Here is a 6,678-nt window from a genome sequence, read left to right as displayed (position 1 = left end):
CAAATTAGACATGATGCCTATGGCGCTTTCAGATAGACAAATGATTATTGCCATCTTTTAACAAATCTATATCCTAATCTACAGGTAGTGAACCTGATTCATTTCTACATTATGTAAAAAAAAAAAAAAAAAAAAACAAATTAGACATGATGCCTATGGCTTTCAGATAGACAAATGATTATTGCCATCTTTTAACAAATCTATATCCTAATCTACAGGTAGTGAACCTGATTCATTTCTACATTATGTCAGCACATGCTCACCTTCCAACTAAAATATGAGCCTCACCTTTTCTAGTTCTAACCAATTTTTCTGAAGAATATTTTCCAATTTTTCACGAAATAGTTCGGGTGCATAATATTCTCTAAAAGAAGTGGGTATAGAAGTGAAGTTACCGGTAGATATGTTGTGTGATAATCGTGTTGCCATACATATCACGAATAATCCAATTTTTCACGAGCGGACGAAGCATATTGAAGTTGATTGTCATTTTAACGGTAGAAAGTGGAACAAGGACTAACATCTATTGTGCACGTTCGGAGCGATGATCAGATGGCTGACATATTCACGAAAGGTCTTAGTAAGAGTCGAACTTTATATATATGTAACAAGTTGGCATGTTTGATATTTATGCTCCAACTTGAGGGGGACTATTAGAAGGTTATTAGGAAATAACTCTCAGCTACTCATTTTGAAATTCAAATGAGTGGCTGAGTCCTGTTAGTATGTATATATAGGCTCCTTTGTACAGCTTGATAGCTTTCACAGTATAACATTTCTATATACACATACACATATTCTACATGTGTATTTAAATATAAGCTTCTTCATTATTTAGATGACTATTCTACTACCGTGCTTGCATTTTTAAGAACTTCATTATTTGAAGACTGTGTTCAAAGCACCAAATATTCAAATAATGCAAGCACTGTAGTAGAATAGTCATCTAAATCATCTGAGGGTGTGTTTGGTTGACGGGTTTTGGTACAAGGTATGGGTATCAAAGTGATTGTTATTGTTTGGTTGACAGGTTTTTAGAATACTACTATGAATTTGGAATACTCCATTAATTAAAAAACTCAAACCCTTGTTAAATAAGATTTCATTTCCCTTCCTCCTTTCTTCCCCAATTATTAATAATCATTCTCATTCCACCATACTACCGAACATGCAAAATACTTTCACCAAAACCCATTACCCTTACCAAGTATTTGATACCCATACCGATTCCGATCCCCATGTGCGAACCAAACACACACTGGAACTTCTTTTTTTTTTACAAATGGTACCTGTGTTTTAGCAAAATCTGTTTCTTTATCCACCATTTTAAGAACTTGCACTCCTGAAACTGCGTTGCTATGTCTTCTGCTGCAACACGGTTTTCAAAACTCATTGGAAGATCTGCACTGCAAAAGGATTGTATTATTATTAAATTAATGGTAAAATTTAAATTGCGTAGAGACAATCACACCACCCCAAATTAATGGTAAAATTTCATTTATTCAGTGTTGATATGAACTTTGATATGATTTTAATTCTTGAGACTAGTACTCCGTAATAGGGTAGAGACTACTGCCTAAACTGTACCACCAATTTGAGTAATTAAAAAAATCTGGAATGGATGTAAGAAGTAGAAATGTCATGACATATTGCTTATCACTCAAACAGTTCAAACATGAATAACTCAGAAAATACAAAGTATAACACAGCTTACAGCTTTCTTCAGGTCATCGACATTAGCTTTGTCACGGCCTTCAAGAGCAGCTAAGCATTTGGCAACACGAGCAGCATACATTTCAGCTCTATGCCCCTGTAATTCCAAAATGGATGTCAGTCAATTGCATTAGGACTTGAGATTTAAGAAACAGCCATACTGTAGAGAAATTTAGTAGCAAGATATAACAATTTCTTCCATGAAATAAATGTGAAAATTTTATTTGAGATGGTTCTGGATGATTCTCTTATCTTATCTTGTTGTAAGCTACAACCTTATCAAATGAACAATGCGATAAGTCATCTTAGGTAAGTATCATACTTTTCAGCAAAACAACTTGATATCAATGCCATTAAGCTATTCTTTTGCAGTGTGGACTGTGGAATACATTTATTTATTCAACTTGATACAATTTATCATCTTACTTATAGTTATGACATGGAAAGTCTCAGTCAAATTCTAGTCTCGAGCATTCCTAATGAAAAACTAGTAGAGATTTTTGGCATGTACCTGGCAACCACCACGGATAGCTTCCATAACCAAGTATTTTAGCTGATCTCGACCAAAACATCCTTTAGATACTCCCTGGCCAAAATTATCTTCAAAGAATGAAGTCAGACTTAGTTGTTATGCCAATAACAGAAGTTAGTGTGTGGAAATAGAACATGCAATGAGAAATTGTTGCAATTTTTACAAGGAAAAATCTTTTCAATTAAGTCAATTGAAGTATCTTGTTAACTAAGGATTATTTCGTATAGAGGAACCTCAGACATGTTATTATGGGACTAAATAGAGGACAAAACTTAGCATTGTTAACTAATGTAATCAGTATAGCTAGCACTAATAAGATTTTCAAACGTGCTGATTTAGGACAGAACTTCAATGTTTAATGGGCTTTGAAGGTGAGATGATTAATTTAATATCTTCATCTCATGGAGTCATGGCTAGCTAATCATCCTTCTACAAATAACAAATTAGACATGATGCCTATGGATTTCAAATCAACAAATGGTTACTGCCATCTTTGAACAAATCTATATCCTAATCTACAGGTAATGAACCTGATCATTTCTACATTATGTCAGCACATGCTCACCTTCCAACTAAAATATGAGCCTCACCCTTTTCTAGTTCTAAGTTCTAACCGATTTTTGTGAAGACTATTTTCCATGCCCAACAATGCAAGCACTGTAGTAGAATAGTTGTCTAAACCATCTAGATTTTTCTTTTTGACAAACATGTGTTTTTGCATAATAAGCTTCTTCATCCATCATTTTAAGAGCTTCATTATCTGAAGACTATTTTCAAAGCACCAATTCCACCAAATAATGCAATCACTTGAGTAGAATAGTCATCTAAATCATCTGAATCTTTCTTTTTTTGACAATTGGTACCTGTGTTTTAGCAAAATCTGTTTCTTCATCCACCATTTTAAGAACTTCATCACTGCACTCCTGAAACTGCATTGCTATGTCTACTGCTGCAACATGGTTTTCAAACTCATTGGAAGATCTTCACTGCAAAAGGATTGTATTATTATTAAATTGAGTAGACTCAAAGCTCTCAGATGCAGGATTCAGAAGAGTGGGCCCACCCTGATAAACTAATATGAGGATGAAAATCACAATACACCTTGAGGATTTGAAGTTCGACCAAATGTTCTATAGCTAAAAAGATATATTTGAATGAGAATAAAATAGTAAGTATATGTAGTTGCTGAGTTATTAGTAGAATATATTTATAGGAATACTGGAATTGTTTATATAGGTAAATCAAATGGTATCAGAAGGTGTACCTCAAATTTATTGCAATGCGGTCCAATAGATGTTCACGGACAGAACCTTCTTCAGGGTTATATGTAGCTATTAGCAATGGTTTGCATGGATGCGTAAAGCTTATACCCTCTCTTTCTACAGTATTAACTCCCTCTGTCAACACATTCAGAAGTAAATTGCTAATGCCCTCATCCAGCAGATTAATCTCATCAACATACAAAACTCCTCAATGAGCTTCTGCTAGAAGGCCAGGTTGAAAAACAGTGGTTCCAGATTTTACAGACTCCTTAACATCAACTGAACCAATCAATCTATCTTCAGTTACACCAAGGGGAATCTGCAAGACAGGTTCAACTTTAGAAACACTCAACAGCAACAATAGAAAAGAGCAATAATATGACTAAACTCATCAGCAAGATTTCTATAAATAAGATACCTGAACAAAAGGAGATTTGTTAATTATCTCTGTTTCAATATTACCAGCGGAGTCATACTCTACTCTATCAGCAAGTCCATCTTCCCACCTTCAAGGAACTGATTGCATTTACTATTTTGAAGCAAACAAAACTGAAAATCTGAAATCCAAATGAAATAAAAGGTACATAGAGAGAAAATGCAAATATTGACTTAAAATGATGTTGTGAAGAGCCTCAAGAGCGAAGTCATTCAAACACATGAAGGAGCTATAAGCAAGAAAAATGTTTCAACTCAAAGAGTTCATGTAATTTTTCAGTTAATGCCAAAAGAGTTTTTTGTTCTACTATCACTCTATGGGCACTATAGAACTTCAGTTAGCAATAGCCCTATTATGGACAAAAGGAACTTGGAGCTGTGGCATAGTAGTTGGCAGGAAAACATCAATTTAAATGTTAGTATAACCTAATACTTCAACTCAGTTTCTTACAAACCCTAGCTAATTAAAAACTAGGGCATTAAGATGAAAGATACTCATCAATAAGAATCAGGAGAAATGAATCAAATACGCAAACCTAATCTTTCAGATTGAAGAAAAAACGAATAAATTCAGAAAATTCTTTTGAAGCCTTAACTGAATCAAATATTGACGGCAAACAAAATTGAATACTGGATCAGATGATCAGATGTAATTCAAGTGGAATGAAGATGCATACACAAAATACAGATAAGGGCAGAAGGACCTTTTGAGAATGGATTGGGTGTCGACGGACTTAGCAGACGGCACCGTCCGCCTCGTCGGGGGCATCGCCGGAAGGCTGCTAGGGCATTAAGATGAAAGATATTCATCAATAAGAATCAGGAGAAATGAATCAAATACCCAAAACCTAATCTTTCAGATTGAAGAAAAAACGAATTAATTCAGAAAATTCTTTTGAAGCCTTAACTGAATCAAATATTGACGGCAAAGAAAATTGAATACTGGATCAGATGCAATTCAAGTGGAATGAAGATGTATACACAAAATACAGATAAGGGCAGGAAGACCTTTTGAGAACGGATTGGGTGTCGACGGACTCGTCGGCGGCATCGCCGGAAGGCTGCTAGCGTTGTTGCCTTGCCCCCGTTGATCATCGTATTCGCAACCGCCATTTCTCTCTCCTTTCTCTCCCTGTTTTGCTTTCTTGGATTGACTTGATTAGAGAGAGTCTGGGGACTGGGAGCGTGACTGCGTGAGGAAGAGAAATAATTACCGTTATGCGCAGTGGTCAGTATTTAACGTTGGCGATTTTGCGGCGCTTCACAAAAATTCAAAATCTTTTGAACATTACATGCTGCAACCGCTAGTTTACCTTTCGACCTTGACAAAATATGACGGTCTTATTAATGAGTTAGATTTTTTATAATTTCATTCTTTTTCTTAGTACTATAATTTTCTTAATAAATAATCTTTCAACACTCAACAAAAATAATAAAAGTATTATATTTTATCTTATAAGTATTACATTTTACCTCATAAGTATTACATTTTCTTTTAAAATAATAATCAATCAATTTATTTATTAGTTGCATTACACTTTTTTCTCATAAGTAACTATTCAAGTCCTAAAATTACATTTTAATTTAAAAGTATTACATATTTTTTAAAAGTATCACGCTTTTCTTTATAAGTAATATACAATTTATTCTTGATCGTGAGTTCAAACTTCGAACATTACTAGTAGGTCATAAATAGTATAATATAAAAATAAATATAATATGTAAACATATAAAAGAAAGAATTATAAACACAACATGGTATAATCCAAACCACAGATATTTAAATCTAGTTCACATGAATCAATTTTTTTTGGATAATTGTAAGTGGTGGATCGTGATATATCAATTTTTTGAGCAATAGTAAGTGATAGATTTTAAAATTTATACATGTCACATATTTGAATTGAGTGTATATATACATAAACACACACCATCCATATAAATTTTTGTCCACCCAATATTTGAACTATTAATTTTAATTTTGGACGAATGAAGTTTATTTAAAATTTTGAATGAATATTTATTTACCTTAAAATTTTTGAACAATTAAGTTATTATGTTATAATGTATATTATATTAATTTTTATTATGTATTTTAAACTTTAATTTTTCTATATTTATAAAATTTTATTAAGATGAAAAATAGTTTGTATTTGTACTCTGAAAAGTGATGCAAAATTTTAAAATATACGCTCGCTCTTAGTTTGGGCCAGGGTGAGTTGCGAATTACAATAATAACAAATAGAATTTAACTTATATTTGGTTTTATTATGGATCTTGAACTTTAATTTGTGTATTTTATTATATATTATTTAATTATTTAGTTAGTATTCACACTCAAGGGAACAGATCCAAATTTCTTAAATGTACACCCACTCCGATATGACATTAGGATGTGTTGTGAAATTACAAGAATTGAACATATTTTGAATACAATCAATTAATCTCAAACTACTCTTATTCAAGTCATCCTCATATTACATATCATAAAGCTTAAAAAAAAAAAAAATTTGCTCGACATTTAATACGTAGTAAATTCCAAGTAGTTTATACACTTTACTCTTTCCACAATGTCAACGGTGGTAATGAAAACATACATTTTAATATTGAACGACTTGGAAAACAATAAATAAGGGGAAAATTATAATTTATGCCCCTCCATAATATGCCAATTACAATGTTACCCCTGAATTATTAGTAGTGTAAATGTTACCTCTCAATTTTCAAAATGGTACA

General features: G+C 32.7%; 1 pseudogene; it reads right to left on the bottom strand.

Annotated features, from left to right (window-relative positions):
- The window catches only part of LOC116015865, an 8,318-nt pseudogene extending 3,191 nt beyond the window's left edge, over positions 1 to 5,127 (bottom strand).
- Positions 5,128 to 6,678: the final 1,551 nt, after the last annotated feature.

The sequence above is a fragment of the Ipomoea triloba genome, chromosome 4 (genome assembly GCF_003576645.1).
Source record: "Ipomoea triloba cultivar NCNSP0323 chromosome 4, ASM357664v1".
In the NCBI taxonomy this organism is placed as follows: domain Eukaryota; kingdom Viridiplantae; phylum Streptophyta; class Magnoliopsida; order Solanales; family Convolvulaceae; genus Ipomoea; species Ipomoea triloba.
Note: the sequence above shows the minus strand (reverse complement) of the source record. Positions and strands in the feature narration are given on the sequence as shown.